General features: G+C 42.0%; 1 pseudogene; it reads right to left on the reverse strand.

Annotated features, from left to right (window-relative positions):
• The window catches only part of LOC148524518 (RNA-binding protein 7-like), a 28635-nt pseudogene extending 24014 nt beyond the window's left edge, over window positions 1-4621 (reverse strand).
• Window positions 4622-19596: the final 14975 nt, after the last annotated feature.

The following is a 19596-nucleotide window of genomic DNA, read 5'->3' on the forward strand; positions in this document are numbered from 1 at the left end:
TAAAATCACAAATAGGTATACTTGCTAAATACTCTTATGCCATTTTTCAACCTTGATTTGTAGATACCAACCTGATGGGCTTGGTTTTCTTGATCATAACAGCCATGTTTGGTCAGATGCAACTCAACTCCAAATGGAAAGGCTATTTTGTGAAAGTATCTGGAGATGTTCTCTCTCCTCCCCTCCCAGCCTTCCCATCCATAATCCCAGAAGCACAATAATAACAGATGTTTAGTACCAGACTTTGAAAATCCCTCTGCACCCTTCCTGGTCAGAGCTTCCGTATTGTTTTAGAATAAGTGTAAAGAAGCTGCGCTAGTTTATTGCACATAAAAGGATGTACTTAATTACGGGTTGCTGTAATGGGAACAAGTAGTGGGGTGCACTAACCAAACCCCAATAATCATATACCAAAAAAACAGTAATTCCTAGCGCATACCTTACAGTATAAGTATATATCCAAATTGTTAGATTCATAAAATTAATGACTCAAAGTCTCAGTAATCTAATATGAATTTTATTGGTGATAAAATCTACTAAAATGAATCCTTAGATTTAATAACGATTAGGTAGGTTCATAAAGATATAAAATTTGTACACTTTACTAAAAAAATATATATATAAAAAATATGTAAATACGTGTATCAATTCATTAAAAAGTGCAAACATCTAATACCTGTATACAAAACATATGAAATTACCACATGACAACAGATATCATGTTAACATAATAAATGCCACATTGGTACAACATATAACATATAAAATCCAGAAACGTATGGATAACTTCTGTGGATACTGGAATAACCCCACTTGTAATAATGTCTTTCAGGTGATAATGTCCTTATTTATAAATATCAAAAACATCTGGTGGTGATACGCTGAGTGCGTTTTGCTCACCCCAGTAAAGGTGTCTTTAAGATTTGCTCCCAATGGTAGTATTTAGAAGAAAGGGACACAGGCCCTGATTCAGAGCCGGACGGTCTGACAGAGCGCTCGCTCTGAATCAGGGCTGTCCTTCTGAATTTTTAGAGCGGCCTCCTGGGCGCTCGTATAGCTGTGGGTGACCACCCACAGCTATAGCGAGTGGCCAGAAAGATGGTCGCGATGGTCAAGACCATCATGACCATCAGGCTTGCGATGAGACCCTTGTTGTAGGGACTCATTGCTGCAAGCCCTGGAGTGCTTTTGGCTCTATCAGAGCCGAAAGCACTCCCACTGACATCACTTGTGATGTCAGTGGGGCCAGCCCCAGACGGTAGGCGTTCCCATGGGAATGCCTCCATCTGGCCAGCCACACCCCCGGCACACCCACCAAAGGGGGCGTGCTGTCACTCACCATCGACAGCACGCCCTCTTTGTAGCGAGACCCATAGCGACGGCTTGCCCGTCACTATCTGGGTCTCGCGCATGCGCACGACGGAGCTGGGTCCGTCGTGCACATGCGCACTGGGCCAACATCGACCCGCTTGCGAGCACCCAGTGCTCACGAGCGGGTCTGAATCAGGCCCACTGTGTGGTCAGGTGCTCAATATCATGCCTCTGAAGGCTAGTCAGCCTTAGTTCCCTTGATTTCCAGGTTCCATCTGGCTACTGATGTACAGGTGCTGCGGTCACACAGATGTATTCAGTAAGCCGGGTGTGCATGTTCCGCTATGGTGGTATGTGGAAGGGTCTGTCGGCAGACTTACCCATGTCTCCGTCTCCTATGCATAATAGTTTATGGCGGTAGATGCGGGATCGATATGTTCCACAGACAGCATCTCCTGCAAGCCCCTTTCATTTTAAGAAAAAAAATACTGGACCACCACAGGAGCTCAACCGGGGCAAGGACTGATGTGAATGAGTCAAATATTCTTTGAAAATGACTCCCCACCTCCCTCCCTCATAAATTTGCTTTAGAATCCAAAACTTAAATTAAATTTACTATGAATCAACCCTTCCTTTCCCTGCCTTCAACTACATACATACTCCATCTCCCTCAAGCCTCTTGATTAATGAAAACATATGTTTCTTTAAGTGCCATGTTTAAAGTTGAACTGCCACGTGTTTGTGCTGCCCCCTACTGCCACTTAGCTTATTCAGCAATCTAGCTTGGTGCAAATTATAGGCCTAAACTGGATGAAAACAATATTGTGAGCTGTGAGATAGTCAAAATTGACTGGAAATGAGTCTAAATTAATGTTATTAAGTAGGCCCGACGCCTATGTTTTCTATATAATTAATTTTGTAAAGATTGCACAACTTTTCTTTTTTGGGTAGCTGCAGCCTATCAATTACCCAGACAAAGTATACATATAGAGCGCCAGTGTCAGCCAAACATTTCTATATTTTTACTCAAATGTCTGACTGATTTTGTTGAAAGTACTTCTAAATATAAATATTTAATTTTATTGACCATTTACATTTTTTACTTGTGAATGGGTGGGTAGGGGCCCCATTGCATTGCTTTGCCCAGGGCCCACACTGCTGTTAAGACAGCCCTGCTTAACTGGGACTCGGTTTGACTTAGAACCCCAAAGTTTCTGAGTGTTTGATTTTCAGCAAAACCAAACCGTTCATCTCTATTAAAAATACTTTGCCTAGGCATTACTGCAAGAGGCACAAATATTGGGGGATGTTCAAGTACCCACAGCACCCACAGTGCTGGCACCTATGACCAAGTCATGATTGCAAGATCATTGGCTCACAAAATAAGGGGTAGAGAAGCTTATGTTGTCAATTTATATTACTATCTGATTAGATCTGTGTAATATATCTCTCGATGTGCAGGGCTGAATTGCTTCCAAACTAAACCATTTAATTGTAGGTTTTTAACAGGTGTGGCCAGCAAAAGCAATGCATTCTGTATATTCTGAAATCTATTTATAAAAAAATACAGGAACAAACTCGTACTAAGCTCTAGTCCATCTTAGATGAAATGTCTCAAAAATGCTAATTTAATTGAATATAGTATGGAGTGTCTGCAGTTTTTATATTATCCATATATTCTTTTTTACCTTGGCTAATTTTAAAGCTAGCACATTGGCTGTAAGCTATTTCAAATGGTAGCGCAGGGGGTTAAAATGTGTCTCTTCTTAGCCTTAAATTCCAGAAGAAAATTTGGAATATTTAGTAGCTTGATTACACAGTCTCATTAAAGTTCTGAAAGGAATCTGCCGGCCAAGTTGGTATGAAATAAAGTGGCCGCTGTCTGTCCTGTTCAGATTACATCTGCAGCCAGGCTCCCCAGCTGCCTGGGAAAATGAAGAGCACCCTATCCAAATGTACTTTCATAGAGTTTATTACATGGTCTTCTGCAAAGTGATCCTAGGCTTGATGTTAACTTTAGAGTGGGAACAAAAGGGAAAGTGCAGGAGGCTGCTCTTTCCCGGCCTATGAATGGCAACTCATTTTTTATTTCAACACTTGGCCATTAATTCTCCATGCAGTGTGATGTCCTCAGTGAAAGTGCAAGGCACGGAACCAAAAGCTTCTCATAAGTGCATTCTGTGTTTCATACATACCAAGCTGATGTGTCACAGTGTTATAGCTATTAACACTATTAAAACTCCTATACAGTAAACCAGTACATATATATATATATATATATATATATATATAGCTGCATGTAGAAGGGCACTCCGGATCCGGGAGTGCCCATCTACATGCAGCTGGATATTGGTGGGATTGTTTGTTTACACTCCCTAGAGAGTTGTGGCACCGGAATACTATATTAACGCATTATTGGATTTATTGGACATCAGTGTGGACTGTTTACATTATACCATAGCACTTTAAGGCACAGATCACTTTACCCAGTGGGGTACACGTGGCACAAGACACGCTTTTTGAACACTTTAGCACAGAGCACTTTATAAATATTCTTTGCACAGAAAAAAATAAATAAATTTTTATTAGTCTTTTAATCTTTAGAGATATAATATAGAGACTGACCTGGGGAGCATGGATCCTATGTCATTTATCAACTTAAAATTACCTAAAAGAGAAACTTTAACATTCACAGAGGCACAAATTTCTGCCATCTTGTTTAAAAAGAAGAATCGGCCGTAGAACAAAATTCAGCAGAAGATATACCGTATATAACAGTCTTATTAAATTAAAGAAAAAAGAAATAGACTACCTTCTGCATGGAACCACTCTTTCGGACTATTTCAGATCCAAAATGATACCAAGAGGCTTCCGGGTAAAAAATTGCCCCACAATAGGCAGACATAATGCAGACTTTTGTAGACGCTGGATAGCGATCCTCAATAAATGTATCTTAGACCTTATGATCTTGGTCATAGAACAGGCAGGTAAAGAATTGCATACTATCAAGTCTAAAATTGATGTGTTTACAACCACACACAGAACCATGCTCGAGGACAATACATATCAACAGTATTGGAATAAACTTTCAAATCAATGCGACCTATATAAAAAAGATCTCCTAAAATTAAAAAAAAATAAACTAGAGAAGGTCACTAATGACTACGAAAGTAACAGAGTTTATCGATGGTTAAGTGGCTCCGATGGTAGCAATACCCAATCAACAAGACCCCAGCGACAGACTTGGAGAAGTTGAAGATTCCGTAACCGTAAGGATGGGTCCACATCCAATAGTGACAGTGATTTTCATATCGTGGAATCTGATGATCCCTCCTCTGTAAGACAGGTCCCTTAAGGGGTAGCTACCAGAGCTCGCACAGACATCCCTCCTGTAAACTCACAAGATGTGGGGGTCAGAGCAGAAGGATCAACAAAATCAAACAAGAAAAAGACCTAGTCTTTAATTTATCAAGCAAGCAACTCACCAAATCAGAGATGGTTATCCTAAATAAGGGATTATCGTTTATCCCAACTAACAAACATAAAGATTTTGAATGGAAAATTGAGAACCATCGATTCGCGAGACAATTAAGACTAAAAGAGTTTCTTCAGAATAAAGTAACACCTAACATCGATTTACAACTTAAGTTACCTTCTAATATTGGTCCAGCTTCAACATTTGACCCAACTTCAACCAATGCATCCATAAAATCATTCACACGCCTTATGGATGATTCTGTGAACAGATATAACCAGGCACAAAGAAAAATGTATCATAATTTATCGCCCAAAGAACAAGTAGCACTTAAGAATTTATCCGAATGTAATGACTTTATCATATGCCCTGCTGACAAAGGTGGGGAGGTGGTGGTACAGGATACGTGGCAATATAAGGAAGAACTTTATCGCCAATTATCGGATTCTCTAACGTAAGAGATGGATATAAGAAAGAACTGGATGACATATTAAAAAGGATGGAATTAAACAAACAATTAGATGTGAAAACAATCAAAGCACTGAAAACGGACCATCCGAATATCCCATTGATATATACAGTACCGAAGGTGCATAAAGATCCCTTTAAGCCCCCTGGCAGACCTATTATCTCTGCTAGGGGATCTTTATTCCAACCGGTGTCCCAGTTCCTGGACTTTCTCATCCAACCATTTGTAATGCAACAACCAACATTTCTTAAGGATACAACATCTTTCCTAAACAAATTGAAAAACCTTAAGAATATTCCAGCCAATGCACTTTTATGTACATTAGACGTTAAAAGCCTGTACACAGTGATTCCGTAGCAAGATGGACTGGAAGCAGTTGCAAGGTTCCTGGTATCCAATTCCTTTGATGCTTGTGACAAGCATGTGTTTGTAGAGTTATTACGTTTAACTTTGACCAGAAATTATTTTTACTACAATGGGAATTTCTACAGACAATGCACGGGATGTGCCATGGGCTCTAATGTGGCTCCAAGCCTCGCCAATATTTTTATGTTTGAGCAAAAACAGTCATTTTTTTTCAGAAACCCAGATGTCAAACAACATATCTATATGTATACTCGGTATATAGATGATCTATTTTTAATTTGGATAGGAGAGGAAGAACATTTCATTTCTACTATTAACAATATAAATCAAATGGATTCTCCTATTAAATTTACATTTAAATGCAGTTCAAAAACGATCAATTTCTTGGATGTACAAGTCTCTCTCAAAGAAGGTCTACTCCATACATCAGTTTTCTCTAAAGACACGGACCGCAATACTCTCCTGGTATCAAATAGTTTCCATCCTCCTGCATTAAAAAGAAGTCTGGCGAAATCCCAGATGATGAGGGTGGCACGGATAACCGGTACAGTGAGTGAAGTAGATAAAGCCTTAGATCTAATTATTCACAAATTTAAACAACGAGGCTATGATGAATATACATTACAACAGCAAAAGCAAGAGGTCTTGCGGATCCCAAGGGAACAACTTTTAACATCAAATCCCAAGGAAGAGTTCCATATCAGAATTCCATTTGCTACTGAGTATACTTTGGCGAGCCCAGTGGTATCTAAAGCTGCTAAAGCGCTGTGGCCCATTATCTGTACGGACAAAGAGCTAACATCAATCCAAGACAAAACCCCATTAATTAGCTATAAAAGGGGAAGGAACTTAAAGAATTTATTGATGCGAACTGATATTACACCTATGCTTCAACATCAAATAGGAACAGTGCATAAGAAACCTGGATGTTATAGATGTTCGTCATGTGTAACTTGTGGTTATCTTGAGCCAGGTCCACAGTTCAAACACCCGCATTCAGGAAAACAGTTTGATATTAGACATGTGTTAACATGTACCTCCAGATATGTGATCTATCTGTTGACCTGTCCCTGTGGACTAAGTTATGTTGGTCAAACGACCAAGATGTTAAAGAACGTATGGCCCTGCACCGTTCTTCCATCAAACTCGCTTTACAGGGCAGACAATCTGATCAGCCGGTAGCACGGCATTTCAAGGAAGCTAATCATCAACTTTCAAGCCTTCGTTACAAAATAATTAATCATACACCCCCGTCACCATTGGGAGGCGACCTGGCTAAAAAATTGCTCCGCAGAGATGCAAAATGGATTTGTATACTAGAGACTATCCACCCTAAGGGCCTTAACGATAAAGTTGTTTGGTCTGCCTTTGTTTAGTAACGAACACAGCTTTGCTGCTATTGTTGTATCCTGTACAGTACCTGGGCCCTTATTTGAATGTTTACCTTGGTATATAGCCCGGTGTGGCTGTACACTACTTTTATTTTGTATTTAGTGCTCACACGCATATAGTGATATACAATGAGGATGAAACACCTCTTTGCTATAGTCGATTTTAATATACACCATCAGTGATATTAATGGTGGGGCTAGATCTAATTTAATTTCTGTATGCAACGAGATACAATTTATTGTAGCATTTAATTTTATATTATTCTGCACTTTAGATCCATACATATATATAATGTACCCTTTCGGAAGACCATATGTCTATAGATTTAATTGTTTGCAAATGATTAATGTTTTTTATCGCTCTGTGTGTTTATTTTCAATGTCTATACACTCTTCTCCCTCCAGCCGTGGCGCCTGTGTACGTTGCTAAGGAGACGGAGTAGCCGGGAGCCGATAGCGTCCCTGGTTACATTCCCAGAGTACCCAGTAGCTGGTCACTCGATTAAGACGACACGACTCCACGGCGCCCGGTGGACGGAGACACGAGTTTGCACAAGCACATCATTACCGTTAGAGGTATCTTATATAAGGTAAGCACGTTTCGCTGTTTGTTTCTTAACACCCTGATGACAAGGCCGTTCAGGCCTTGAAACGTCGGCTTATATGGCACAATAAATTTGCTTTTTTGAAAGAAGTCTGGATGAGTGCCGTCTGCTTCTATCTTTAGAAGATACGTTGGATACATATATATATATATATATATATATATATATACATTATATAGTATATATTATATATGTGCAGCTAAAATTCGGTCTCCCCAGTTGTGCAGTAGAGGACAGAACTGAGGCTGTGCCCTTTCCCTCCCCTCACAGCTCTCGTCACTGGCTAGCCCGCCCCATCCTCCCCTGTGTAAACAGCAGAGGCCGCCCCACCTCCCACAGTCCTCAACTTCACCTGCCCTGAAATTCATTTGACCCAAGCCTGACTTACCTCCCTATCTTCTGAGATCTGCCAGCCATCTAAAGCAATAGTAATGGAAGATGCTTGCGCACCCATGTCTGTCATGCAAGCACATCATTATATAAGTGTGCAAATGTTTCACCCCCGTAATGATGCACATGTCCATGTGATGATGCACAAGGCCACGTCACACAGACATACAGTAGGTGCACTAGCATCAGACATTACTCCTGCTGTGCTGTGAATGTTGAGGAGGAAGGTGGTGCAGTCTTACATGGCTGGCAGACATCAGAAATGAGGGAGGTGAGATGGGCCTTGGCAAAATATATGACAGGGTTTGCAGAGTTGAGGACAGGGGGAGGAGGGGTGGCCATTACCGCTTACATGGTGGATGCTGCAGCAATACAGGGCTTCAGAGTCACTGATAATGAGGGACAAGAGAGGGTAGGAGAGGTACAAAGAGAGCAATAGGGGAATGAGGGGGCAAGGACAGAGGGGAGGTAGGGAGAGAAGGAGAGAGAGACGAGGGTCCAAAGAGATGGGGAGAAAGAAGGAGAGAGTGTGGGAGAGAGCAAAGAGGTGGAGGTAGGCATAGAGATAATGAGAAAACAGGGGGGGGGGCAGAGAGAGAGAGAGAGAGAGAGAGAGAAGTGGAAAGAGAGACAGGGAAAATTGGGAAGACAGATGGGATGGGATAGAGGAGAGAGAAAATAAAAGCAAACAGCAGTAATAAGGGCAAGACAGGGTAACACAGGAGAAATTGGGGGAGATGGGAGGAATAGTGAGAGGAATAGAGTTAAGAATAGGGGGAGACAGAAGGAATACTACCATCTGCTGTTTAACCCTTGCTTTTCTCAACCATTGTTTTTTCAAATGTATATGAATTTTCAAATAATACAGTTTATTTTGCTTACATATACTGTGACTCCTCGCTGCTACAGCAAAATGGGCAAATGTGTTTTTTGTGATTTTTTTAATTTCAGGAATGTGAACCAAAAGGAAATTTGTACACTTCTATTTTGTAACCATTAAGAAATACTTTGTGGCTCTTGCTTAAGCATTATAACACCTTTCGAAAACATCAAGCAAAGGGATTCTTTTCACTAAAAAAATCTGCATTTAAAATTGTTTGTTTTTTTGTACTAGTTTGAATGAAATGCATAAAATATGTAGGATAAATGGCCTGATTCACAGTATCACAGTATTGTGATGTTTCAACAATACCGCAATATTTTTTGATTGTGCAGAGGACACACTGTGCATGTGCAGATCCTGGTCTGCTATTTCGCTCCCAGTGCAACCATCGCTGCTGCTACCGCTTACTGTGATACTCTGAATCAGGCACTTGGGGCCAAATGTAATACGGTAAGAGTTTAGAAAATGTGAGAGTTTAGCAGTAAAACGCTCACATTATTACATTGATTGAGTTGTATTTTCAATTCAGGAAACACCTGGATGAGAGTTTAAATCTTGAGAGTTTTTTGAGTCTGAAAAACATGCGAGTTTGCATGTTCTATGACTATGGGGTCTATTTACTAAGCAGTGTTAGGAGACAGAGTGAAAAGTGATAAGAAAGTGATAAGGTGGCAGCCAATCAGCTCCCGACTGCCATCTCACAGGCTGTGTTTGAAAAATGACAGTTGGGAGCTGATTGGCTGGCACCTTTTCACTTTCTTATCACTTTTCACTCTGTCTCTTAACACTGCTTAGTAAATAGACCCCTTTATTACATTGGCTGTGTTTAAAATTGTGAGTTTTCTCTCACATTTTCTAAATTCTCACCCTATTACATTTGGCCCTATATGGCAGCCCAACAAAGAGATAACCTATGTACCATATCAGTGAGAATACCCAAGTGTTTAGCTATGCCAATATTTGGAAGATAAGGGCAATAGAACCTCCACCATCTTTGGACTTCTGTCTGCTTTCTGTAGTGTAGGGGGTAAATTTACTAAAGTGCAGGTTTTTAGAAGTGGGGATGTTGCCCATAGCAACCAATCCAATTCTATTTAGCATTCATCTAGCACATTACAGAAGATAATAACTAGAATCTGATTGGTTGCTATGGGCAACATCTCCACTTCTAAAAACCTGCACTTTAGTAAATATACCGCTAGGGTTCTATTTTCTTGTGATCAACAGACAATAACTACTAATGGGACCATAGTTTGAAAGAGGGACTCCACTCTTTTAAATTAAAGTGTTCCTGAATTTCTTGGAGCCAGGATGGGTGCTACAATACCCCTCATGTTTTCTGTAACATGGGGAGTCATTTTCTAGTGATCACACAGGGTCCAGAATGTTTGAAAGAAAGTGTTACCAGCACTCCTTGAGTACCCTTGCCGTGAGTTTATCTGCCGGCGCAGGGTACATACACGGATCTCCCTGCCGCTATTTGCTGCATATACACTACAATTAGATCTACTTCTATACCTTCAGCCAGTGATCTGCAGTCCCGGCTCAAGGCTTGTGCACGGCAAATTTGTCTGATAGACAAATCCTGCTGCAGCTGCAGCTTCACAAGCGCTCTCCTACATCTAGAGCTGATGAGTTATACTGCACAATTATTGTGTATCATCACTGCAGTCATTGGACTCACACTGTATTTGGCAGTGACACCAGGATAACAGTGATACAAAAGGATTGGTACCTCTTTATCATCATATGGAATAAATTAGATTTGTCCCTTCCCCATGAGGCTACAGGCCTTTTTTCAGATGTGTGTTTTATGTCCCTATATGAAAAACAGTGGGAAGTGCCAATACTCTTTCTGGCACAGGGCTCAAAAAAGTCTAGTTACAACTCCGCTAATTCTATCCCTCCCCTCCTGCAGCCTAACCCTAATGTCTGCATTTTACATGATGACATTCTGCAACATTTGAACAATGTTGACAGACATCATCAATTCTAGTTGTATTGTGCACTAAGGGCCTGATTCATCATTGCACAGATTTTGGCTGCATCTTTGGCCACACTGCATGTGTAAATAAATGTAAATATCTGCCTTAATCCAGAGTTGGTCATATCTATACAATGTACCCAGGTGCGTCGAAAGGGGGGGGGGGGCGGGTACAGATTACCGGGGCCCGGGCATCCTGAGGGGCCCGGCACCACTCCCCCTCCCTCACAGCAGCCCAGCACACAGCGTGTGCTGAGCTGCAGTGGAGCCTGCTCGTGGCTGCTGAGCAGCAGACACAGCAGTCTCCTATGCCTGTGGGGGGGGGAGCGATCACACTGATCGCGCCCCCCCTGTCTTTGAGCAGGGCTGAGGCGGCCCAGAGTGCCCCCCTCGCGCTGCAAATCTTTTTTTTTTTGGGAAGGGGGCGTGACCACACCACCAGCGCTTAGGCCACGCCCCCTATTACCCGGGCCCGCCGTGGCTCTCAGCGGGCCTGAATGTACCGCCCCTGTCCATCTGCTTGTGAAAGTAATCATCACCACTATCAGTGTGAACTTGCACCAACCCTATACTTGTTGCAAGAGATATATCTGAAATCAGCCAGATCTTTGCATTTGCACACCTCTGAATAGCCATCACCATAGCCTCTACAGGCCCACAGAGCATTTATCCTATGTGAGAATGCCCAGTTGTCACCCAGTTCATAGGTAAATGCAGGGGGGTCCAGTTGCCTAGAAACCCCCCTCCCCAGCCCACACTATGACCACAACAGAATTATACTAGTGCTACATGTTCTTCTCAGTATCACAAATTAATAATTAGCATAATTAGGGGTCTATTTACTAAGCAGTGTTAGGAGACAGAGTGAAAAGTGATAAGAAAGTGATAAGGTGCCAGCCAGTCAGCTCCAAACTGTCATTTCACAGGCTGTGTTTGAAATATGACAGTTGGGAAATGTTTGGCTGGCACCTTAAAACTTTCTTATCACTTTTCACTCTGTCTCCTAACACTGCTTAGTAAATAGACCCCTTAGTCTATTTACTAAGCTGTGTTAGGAGAAAAAGTGAACAGTGATAAGGTACCAGCCAATCAGCTCCTAACTGCCATTTTTCAAACACAGCCTGTGACATGGCAGTTAGGAGCTAATTGGCTGGTACCTGATCACCGTTGACTTTTTCTCCTAACACTGCTTAGTAAATAGACCCCTGGATTGCCTGTAGATTTTCAAGGTTGCATATGCAGACTCTAACATAGTGGCAGTTTTTAAAAATCACGACATTGAGTCAGGAATTGAGGAACCCACAAGTTTTGGGAGCAGGAATACAGTTGTGACTAGATCTTACTATCCCAGCATGTTTACTGTTATACTGGCAACAGCATTAAAATTATTTAATTAACATTTTAATGGGGTCAATATTGTGTTGCCATTATCATGGTGCTGTCATTGGGCCTGATTCAGACACAATGTTAATGTTGGATGCAGTGAAGCAAATTTTTTCAACTGCGCTTGCGTCACAGCCGCACTAGGCACACGCAACAATGGATAAGCGGCGGTTTCAGAGAGGATTTATTTGCAAAATGAGCGACAGGTAGTCAGTGTTTGGTGGAGGTAACACGGGTGGTTAGAAAAATGCAGACTTGTCGGGACCATTTTCTAGACTTGCCCTAGTGAGTCTCTGTGATTTCGTTTGCAGCTGCAGAGGACCTGGAATCTTAGGAGAGCCGCTCTGTCTGAGACAGCATAGGCTTACTCAGAAGTTTGATGTGCGACCAATGTTTCCGCTTTTGTATGTAAGCGGGGGATGCAAGACGCCAGAGGTGGGTGTCTCAGTGCACAAGACATCAGCTAAATCATTAGCATATTTTCACAAGTCCGCTGTATAGAGAATCACAGTCGCAACGTGTTTTGCATCTGTCTTTGAATTAGTCCCATTGTCTGCTATGTTATTTTCGACTTAACATAACCAACCCCTTAGGGACAGTAGTCGTAGTCAGGTTTTAACATGAGGGGATTATATTATTATATTATAATTATATAATTATATTATATTAATTATAACGATATAGTTATATTATATGCCACCCAATCAAATGTCCTCTTCAAGAACCTCTCCATGTGCCCATTATTTTGCCCATCGCCCTCTAACCCACATGCATTTTATATGTCATCAACCTCTTCTCTCCAGAATTATTCAAATATAAAAAAGTTTACAATGTTATATCTAAATTATTTTCTAATTGTATTTTAATCTTACTTTTACTGATATCTAAGTTCGCACTGTTGACTGTTCTGTTCTCGCTGGGCTCTAAGGGGTATATTTACCAAAGTGCAGCTTTTTAGAAATGGAGATGTTGCCCATAGCAACCAATCAGATTCTAAGTAACATTTATAGAAGATGGTAGCTAGAATCTAATTGGTTGCTATGGGCAACATCTCCACTTCTAAAAACCCGCACTTTAGTAAATATACCCCTCAGACCTCATTCCTCTCTTCATGTGTGGCAAGCTATCTACACTGCGCAGCAGATCCTGGGCTGTTCTCCAAGTGAAAGTGTCTCCTTCTCGTGAAAGCAGCAACAGCAGCAGGCGGTCTTCACGCAAGAGCTGCTCCTGCTTGGCTGAATGCTATCATCGCAGTCTTGCCTCCCGAGTAGCATGGGGCTGCTGGGACCTGTAGTTTCTGGTTACAGCCCCAATGTCACTGAGCATAGCCGACAGATAGCCATGATGACATGATCAAATAGAAAGTCACTTTGGGGCCAGCTAAATAGGTGCAATTTGCACAATTTTAAAGACTTTTACAGCAGGGGAAGCGGTTACCTCCCTGGCTACTCTACTGCTTAGCGGTAGATTTACTACAGCATCTAAAAAGGACATGGAGGGGTGCATTTACTAAAGGTTGATTTTAATTGATTAAAAATCAATCTAAAACGATCAACATTGATGTTGTGTTACAGGGATTAAACCACTCATTTACTAGCAGACAATTTTTTTATATTGATTTTAAGTGCTAGTAAATGTGCTCCTTAGAATTCAATTTTACTTAACAGTTTCATATCTCAGGGATCCTTCAATTGTTTTCCCTTTGTAGAAACTTTGGGACGGCCACACGATTGCGAGCATCCAGTCCTGAGTAATTAATAACAAGACTGCAGATGTACTAGCAGGAAAATGAGAATTTTGCCCTTCTTCAGAGACTCAACTGGGTCAGGACGTTCTCAGAATTTACATTTCAATTAAACGAGCAAACAATAATAAAGCATTATGCCAACAGAGGGAAGGAAACCGATATTCACTTTGAAAATGAAAAGTCTCTTCATTAAGGGAGGGCCACACATCAGGTGCAACATACTGCCTGCTGGATGGCCCGGCTGCAAGGTGTCATATTAACACACCACCGTTCATCTGGCCTGGGATTGTGCTCATTCGAAGTGAGCTTGTGTGGCGATGTGCGTTTCTGAAGGAGAGAAAGCAAGCTTAGTTTGTGGGGATACTGCTCTCTGGGCCTGCTTCAGTACCAATCACAAGTGTAAGTACGGACGCACAACGAGTAATTGTTTGCCATCGCGCATACATGTAAGCTGCACTCCATATGCGCAGAGTGAGTGACAGGATGTCAGCGTTGGGGGAGTGGATGGAGAAACGCAGACGTGCCTGTCCGTTTAAACTCCGTTTCCTGGGCGTGCATATATTAGCTACTGCAAGTGCATACGCAGCTTGAGAGCCCTTTGCGTGCAAGGAGACTTGCACTGTCTGCGGCTGGTCAGAACTGCTGTAAATGCTGCGCGAGCAGCCGATGTACATCGATGGTACCAATGTTTACGCAGAAGAGCGAGATTGGACGGATATGAGAAGGCAGCAGTGGGCGTCTTTATGCTGGCTGAGCTATGGCAAGCATTAGCATAGTTTAGCATATGCGTTCTGTATGGATTCGCAGCTGCAATCGCAATTACGATCCGCACTAAATCAGACCCTCTGCTATACAGCAAACACGGAAACAGAGATTTCCTTGGAAGTTAAATACCATTTGCAAAGATTAGTTTTTAATCACTTTTTTTCTATGAGATAAACCATTTATTGGTGATCTCATACTCATTTAAGAAGGGAAATTTAACTATTTCATGACTGCGAAAGTCACAGCTATAACTAAAACTCTTATTATCCCAGACACCAATGGGCAACCTACAGTACTTTGGGCCTGATTCAGAGATGATAACGATGCAGTGGAGCGATTATTTGCCAAAGTGCATGCGTTACAGCCTCACCGTGCACACGCGGCGATGAATTAGCGACGCCAGTGAGGAATTAATCACAAAGTGACAGGTAGTCAGTGTTTTGGGGAGGTAACGGGTGTAGTTAGAAAAACGCAGGTGGACGAGTCCATTTTCTGGGTGCACTCTAGTGAACTTCTGCAAATTCGTTCGCAGCTGGAGAGGCTCCGACGTCTTTGGCTTACTCAGAAGTTCGATGTGTGACAGATGTTTTCGATCTATCCACTTTTGTACATAAGCGGCAGATGCGAGACACCAGAGGTGGGCATATCAGTGCACAAGATGGCGGCTGAATTATTAGCATAGTTTTGCAAGTCTGCTGTGTACAGATTTGCAGTTGCGATGGGATTTGCAGTTGCGATGGGATTTGCATTGATCTCTGAATCATGCCCTTTTCTACCAGTGGTATAAATTAAGGAAAACAGGTACAGTAGATCCTGTAAATCATTTCTAAGAAACAAGTTTTCTTTAGAAGTATGGATATTTAGAAGGTAAAAGTACATTTCCCAGTATTTCAGTTTTAAAAGGAAAAAAAGTTTTATACAGAGATATAGCTTTTTTTTAGGGGCATGCTTGTTTATAAATTGTTATATTTTGTGTTTTTTTCTTTAGTTTTATTTTTTTTCCAGGTCCACTGAATGTGCTGTTTCAAATTACATTCTAAACTAGTTTTGAACATGTCCACATAAAATAATTAAGCAATGATCAATTTTCATGCAGTTCAGTTCACAAATTGACTTGGGATCATCGAACTAGAAAAGATCTAGTGAATTACAAAACCTTGTTGGATTGTTTTATTCATCTCTAGGTGGTAATAATACATCCGGTTATCTTGATTTCTGAGTTTGTGAAGTTCTGCGAAACCAATCAATAGGTATTTGTAGAGGGTCATGTTCTCTAGTAAAATAATGTAAAAATAATAAGTAAAAAAAATAAAAGTAACTATTTTATTGCTATTAATATCCATAAGTAAAATCAACTAACACCTCTGGGTATTACAAAAAAGGTACTGGCACAGGAAATAACAAAGAACATTACTTATTTGACACCAAAGTTCAGGGTCTGACCTGGTGGTTGGAACAGGGTTCCAATCCGGATCAGACCTGGAACTTAACCCTTTTATACTGCGGCCCCAACCCAGGATATTCCCGATCGGCGCCATTCACACCGGAGCCAGGTCTGCAGTGACCAGGCTCTTCTGGCGTTGCAATGGATGCTTGGAAATGATGTCATCTCCAAGTGTCACGGAAGCCGACCAATCGGACGGCACGATCGGGGTCATCGTGAGCCGAATCTCGCCATTTACACTGCACGGTTTCACGGGTTGTTCCCGTGTTAAACCCTGCAAGTTACCTGGGTTGGATCACTCGACCTGGGAATCCAACCCTGGCCGCTTTTACACACTGAAGCAACCCAGGTTTACCCTGCAATAACCCAGGTTTTATCTCTGATGTACACGGGGTATTACATGATATTACCAAACACTTTATTGCAATGGTAAATAACACTACAACGTTGTGTTACAAAGGAGATTGCACTAGTAATAGTTTAGTGACAGAATTGGCTTCCTTAGCATTTACACACCTTCTATGTGTAAAAGTTTTAAATCATGTACAATTATGTAATAAAACAAAGTATCATCTAGTGCTAAAGGATCAAACACTAGGGGGGGCAATTCAATTGTTTTATCGCACCTGATCTCCCGTCTAAAGTGACGGGAGATCAGGGTGTGATACTCAATTGTTTTTGGGTGCTTTATTGTGCATGTCATTCCCAAAGAGACAGGGCTAAACCTGTCTACAGTCCTGGTTAGGGCGCCCAGACAGCAGCCCAAAAAAGGACTTATTGCACATTTCTGCTCACCATCTCTGGAGGGTGCAAGCTGAAATGCAGACGCCGATGGCTGTTGTGACCTAACAGAGCAGCAATTGAATTGCTATTTCGGGCACCCAGTAGTTGACAAAACAATTGAAATGAATCTTCCTGGAAATAATATTATTTTTTTTAACAGTGGTTCCAAACCTCTGTCATCAAGGCACGCTAACAGTCCTGGTTTTAGTGAAATCCATGCTTGAGCACAGATGGTTAAAATCAAAATAACTGAAATACTAATTGTCACCTGTGCTCAAGTATGGCTATCCTTAAAACCTGGACTGTTAGTGTGCCTTGAGGACAATGGTTGAGAACCCCTGTCCTACAAATTACATACTTTTATTATGCTTATTTTCCTAATAAATGATATAGCCCTGAGTTAGAATTTTACCAAAACTAGGTATATATTCCTTTGTGAGCCCAAAACAAATCATTGTTAATTAAAGCTTAGGGGTTCCGAGTCGAATTGAGTCCCAGTTCGGAATTACGTTGGGGTTCGAGTCAAACCTATTCCCGATTCAGTTCTGTAGTCACTTTAGAATTTGGATTTAAAAAAACTTAACTCGGATTTTGGATTGCATGTTTTTGTGTGCATGTTTAAATCGATTTTCATCAATTTTTAAGGAATTCAAAACCGAATCCGAACCAAAACACTTGAGGGTGGTATTGCCAAAAAAACCTAAAATATAATGATGATTTAGAACCAAAACCAAAACACGGGGCCTGTGCACATCTCTAACCACAATTATCATCTGGGGACTTCTTTTACATTTTCAAGTGTCTTATAATAATAACCATGAATTAAGAGAACTATGCTTTAACATAGGGGCCAGGGGCAAAACTATGGGAGACAATGGAGGCGCCTGCTGCAGGGCTCCAGCTCTGAAGGGGCACCTCCTCATTGTCCACAACATATTCACCCCACTTAGGTCTGTAACTATGTACCCAGAGTGTACAGTCATGGCCGCCCAATACATGGCACCTCTTCCCTGAGAAGCCACCATACACTAGTGGAGAGATCCATGTCAGACCATCAGCTGCTGCCTTTTTCTATCTATAGCCTGTCTGCATGTGGATTGCTACATTATAGTGTCAGCGGCTGTGCTGGGGGCGCACCAAATTATAACTTGCATCCGGGCGCCTGGGATGAATTTGCGCCACTGATAGGGGCTTTAACATGGGGAAGATTTAAAATGTGCAAAGAGATTTAAAGTTGGGAAGGGCATGTCCTAGCATCAATCTAAATTTTAGTGTAAAAACAGAGCTGCCCAATATTTGTTTGTTACATGCAAAAGCAGCCAGTATTTCCATGGGAATTGGTATGTAATACCGACAGATGGCATCCAGGCGGTCAGAATCCCGACACCTGTATCCCGACAGGGTTAACATACCGACACTTGGTGGTCGATATTCTAACCCTCCCCCATTTCCTGATAGGTGTAGGTAGTCTGGCGCCGGTAAGGTAAGCGTCGGCATCCAGACCACCGGGATGTTGAACGCATACTTTTCCCTGCATGCAAGAAAATAATAATAGATTTGCACCCCTTTTATTCCAAAATAGTTTGTTCAAGAAGCAAATTGCACCTGTTTATGATCTTACTTCAAACTCTAAATAAGTCGGGGGCGTGGTCTGACCACCATTGAATGTGCACGCGTTCTGCTGGAGCTCCTGAAGTGTTTCCCTGCATTGCCCTCCTATCTGTGCTGGGAGCCCTCTTTGTGCTGCCCGGATGTGTCTCGACCCTTCTGCAGCTGTCAGGTGTCTCGTGACAGGTCGCGGTGGGCAGGAGCTGCGCCCCCATGCTCTGGTGCAGAAGTAGCACCGAAACCGTGGCCTCGAGTAGCGATGAAATGCCGCGATCGTGCCTGCTGCCCCCAAATAGTGGTACCACCAGAAGATTCCTGCTAGCCCCATCTCTTCCCTTCTCTGTGGAACCTCTGCCCTGGCAGCAGAAATAGTTGGTCCCGCTGCTGTCCGCCGATGAGTCTGCCTTCCCTGGGAGCCCCAGCCATTACACCACATTTACAGGCTCTAATATAAAGCCCTTCAGATCTCCCTCCTCCATGATCCTTGGCTCTCCTATCAAGGTTATTATATAGTCTGAGCTTTTATCATTATAAAGGTGGTCTCTCCCAGTACCAACAGGCTGCTAGCCTAGTGCCAGCCATTTTAGTAGTGCTCCTTTACTGCCTGCAGTCACTTGTGCAGTTATTATGGGGAACATAAAGGCTGGTCCTGCTCTCCTGGCTGTTCTGTTACCTGATGGCATTACCAGACTTTGGGCTTCTGTTTATTGAGTTACACCTGTTGGTTTTCTACAGCTGCTATTAGTGTTTTGTTACTCATATTGCAGATGTGATCCACATCAATTTATCATTTATCCGCCCATGTTCTTAATGTATATCAACTAGTTATTATCTGCTCTTCTAGCCGACACAGCTCATCTATCTCACTGAAAATCTGGGACAAGGGTGTGCAATAGATTTTGTGTTTATATTGGTGTGTTATCTGTACTCACCTTATCATGCCTCCTAAAAGTGCCAAAGTTACCCTTCCCCCTCCAGTGACCTTCTCTAGT

This window comes from Taudactylus pleione, unplaced genomic scaffold (assembly GCF_031769625.1).
Source record: "Taudactylus pleione unplaced genomic scaffold, aTauple2 ptg000117l, whole genome shotgun sequence".
NCBI classification, from domain to species: Eukaryota; Metazoa; Chordata; class Amphibia; order Anura; family Myobatrachidae; genus Taudactylus; species Taudactylus pleione.